Genomic DNA, 3,623 nt, shown 5'->3' with positions numbered 1-3,623 from the left:
CCACTCCATCTCCCCAGTAGGCGCTTTGAACATAGCACGTCTCAGACATCTCCCCAGGTTCTGCCCTGAAGACCTGTCCTGGCCCCTCATTTCCTCCATTTCTGTTAACCAGCACTCCATTGACCCCGGGTGTCCGGATGTCAGTCCCCCTCCGCTCCTTGTACAAGGGAGCAGCTTCTCCACCCAGTCTCTTTGAAACAGGTAATGACATGGGCGCCGGCTCCATGGGAGTTCCTGGACTCGTTGCTGACATCCAGTCACCTCGTCACCATGAGACCAGCGTGAAACGGCGCCTGCAGAGTGTCCAAACTTGCCCCGGGCCCTCAGCCCCGCCAGCCCGTGATCCCCACCTGCCCACTTGGAGTTTTTGGACCCCACATATGTTGTTGAGGTGGAGTTTATGCTATTTCAAGATCGTAGTAATTAGAAGAAGGTGATTATAATTGAATCTAGGATGTAACGATGCATTTAATAAATTCAACAAAATCTCAGTGTGTCATATTGCAATAATATTGAAACCAACTAAGAAAAAGAAGGATAAAAACATACCTAAGCAGAGGGCAAGTGACTAACTTCTTAAACAAGACAGAAAAGGTACATGTATAGAAAGCACTGTGAAAAGTATTTAAAAGCAATGAAAAGACAAATACAAAACATGACGTTTAGAACATGAAGCCCAAGCATTATATCATGTGACAGTGTTTCCCAAATTTCAGTCTTCTGCATGCAAATGTCAGTTTTGCCATATCCGTATCATTTAAATCACTATTATTTGCTGGATGCATCTTTAATAGACTCGGTTTTTTTCTCCACGTAGAGCAGTGTCTGTAAGGTCACATATGTGTTGTTCTGGCCGTGCTTTTCCCTACAGTGCACGGAAATGATTCAGCAACTTTAAAAATAAAAATGATCTAGGGCGCCCGGGTGGCTCAGTCGTTAAGCGCCTGCCTTCGGCTCAGGTCATGATCCCGGGGTCCTGGGATCGAGCCCCGCATCGGGCTCCCCACTCAGCGGGAACCCTGTTTCTCCCTCTCCCACTCCCCCTGCTTGTGTTCCCTCTCTCGCTGTCTCTCTCTGTCAAATAAATACATAAAATCTTTAAAAAAAAATGATCTACCTATATACCACCTAAAACCGTTTGTATAACCCCTCCACACTTTGGGACGTAAGGAAAGGGAGAATTGCACCTTCCCCCGTGCAAATACAGGTCGCACAACTAAAGGACATAAGTAGATGGATAGAGACAGTCAGAATGGAGAGGCGGCTCTCGCCTCTCCCACACACCCAGACTGCCTCGACCTGCGTACAACAGCCATCCCGAAACATCGCCAAGCTGGCTTGTTATGCTACTCATTTTATTAGGGAAATCTTAAATAAAAAATGTAGGCCAGCCCCTTAAAATCTAAAACTTCACTTAAAACCTAGGGTAATTTCCCGCCTCAAGTAAATTCTTACTATAACAGGACTTCTCACAGAGCAAATCCAATATATCTTACAGAAAGGTGGAACCATAATTTGCATTAACATTGAAAACGTACGAATAGTATAAATATTTGAATAGTTACCAAGATGGCACTATAAAATTCAAACAATATTTATCTATAATTTTTTCTAATTATAAAAGTAATCCATGTGTATTGCAGGTCATTTGAAAAATAAAGAAAACAGAAATAAGGAAATAAAATTCATCTAGACCCAACACACTGTTAAGATCTTCACACATGTTGATATCTTAATAATATGTAAATACATAAATATATAGACAAATATATTCACAAAAAAATGTGTTCTGCAATATACAAGGTGCTGTAACATCCTTTTCCTACTTAGCAATATGAGCACTTTTCCAGTTTGCTAAGGCTCTTCTAAAGTACCATTTCAAAGGCTCCGTGGCATTTCATTATTGGAAATTATCATAATTTAGCTTGTAGCTCGCTGTGGGACTTTTAGAACTGCTTCTACTTTTCACTGCCATCCCCCTTATAAATGAACTCCAGTGGAAGTTCAGTTACAACGAAACATTTGAAATATATTATCACAGTTACCATTCCGTACCTTAACCAATGTTTTCACTTATCTGACCAAATAGTTCAACAAATAAAAGGGCCCAAAGAGTGTAGTGTGTTTCCCCTTACAGAGGCTTGATGTTTTCATCTGCTTTACAAATGTGTGCATAGTGGGGTTTCATATTGTTGTACATTTTATATTTTTATGTGCTCAGATCTACTAAGCTTCCAATCTCTGGTTTCTGCTTTTGATACTATGCCTACATCTCTCAACTTACTTCAGTTTTTCTTACAGTCTCTTACTAAATGTATTGTTTCCTCAAAGCAAACTTTGTGCACATTTCTTGACCTAACTAATCCGGGTATTTGATAGTGTTGCTCATTTGAATGGATCTTCCATCCTCAGCACTGCGGCCAACTGGTTATTGCTAGCATCTGGAAGCACCACTGGCTTCCTGTATTAATTTTATTATCTGTCATTGTAATTTCCTCTCCTAGTTTTACTAATTTCAGTCCATTCTTTGGGTGTTTTGAGGAAGTTTTGTGGCTCCAAGCTCTGAATCTGAAATCAACCAGACCTGTGTTTGCAGTCTAGATGCACCCTTTGCTAGATCTGGGTCTTGGACAAGTCATTATATTCTCTTTTCCTCAGTTGTATTTAGATATAATTGACAACACTGTGTAAGTTTAAGGTGTACAACTTGACGATTGTGTATATATATTGTGAAATGACTACCACGTTAAGGTTAGTTAGCACATTTATCATCTCACAAAGTAACCACGTATGTGTGTGAGTGTGTGGGTGTGATGAGAACGTTTAAGATCTACTCTTAGCAAATTTCAAATATGTAATATAGTGTCATGAACCACAGTCACCATGCTATGTGTTAGATCCCTAGAACTTACTCATCTAATAACTAGAAATTTGTGTTGTTTGATCAGCATCTCATCTCCCCCTCCCCCAAGCCCCTGGCAACCACCAATCTACAATCTGTCCCAGTGAGCTGGACTTCTTTAGATTCCACATATAAGTGAGATCATGCAGTATTTGTCTTTCTCTGTCTGGCTTACTTCACTTAGCATAATTTCTTCGAGGTTCATCCATGTTGTTGCAAATGCAGGATTTCCTTCTGTTTTTTTTTTTTTTATGGCTGGATAATTATCCATTATATATGTATATATCCATTATATGTATGGATATGTATATATCTGTTATATATATATGTATGTATACATACATACATATATACATAACACATTTTGGGTTAATTTTTGTGAGTGGTATAAGATAGAGGTCCAAATTCATTCCTTTGCATGGATATTCAGTTTTTCCAATGCCAGTCATTGTCTTCTGAAGGCCTCAGGTTTCATTTTTGTAAAATGTGCATGGTAAGACCTACGTCATTGAAATGGTGTCACAGTGACATGAGATACTGTGTTTAAGAATGTATTATATGGGGACGCCTGGGTGGCTCAGTCGTTAAGCGTCTGCCTTCGGCTCAGGTCATGATCCCGGGGTCCTGGGATCGAGCCCCACATCGGGCTCCCTGCTCGGCGGGAAGTCTGCTTCTCCCTCTCCCACTCCCCCTGCTTGTGTTCCCTCTCTCGCTGTGTCTC

This window comes from Neomonachus schauinslandi, chromosome 3, assembly GCF_002201575.2.
Source record: "Neomonachus schauinslandi chromosome 3, ASM220157v2, whole genome shotgun sequence".
Lineage (NCBI taxonomy): Eukaryota > Metazoa > Chordata > Mammalia > Carnivora > Phocidae > Neomonachus > Neomonachus schauinslandi.
This window is presented reverse-complemented; position numbering follows the sequence as displayed.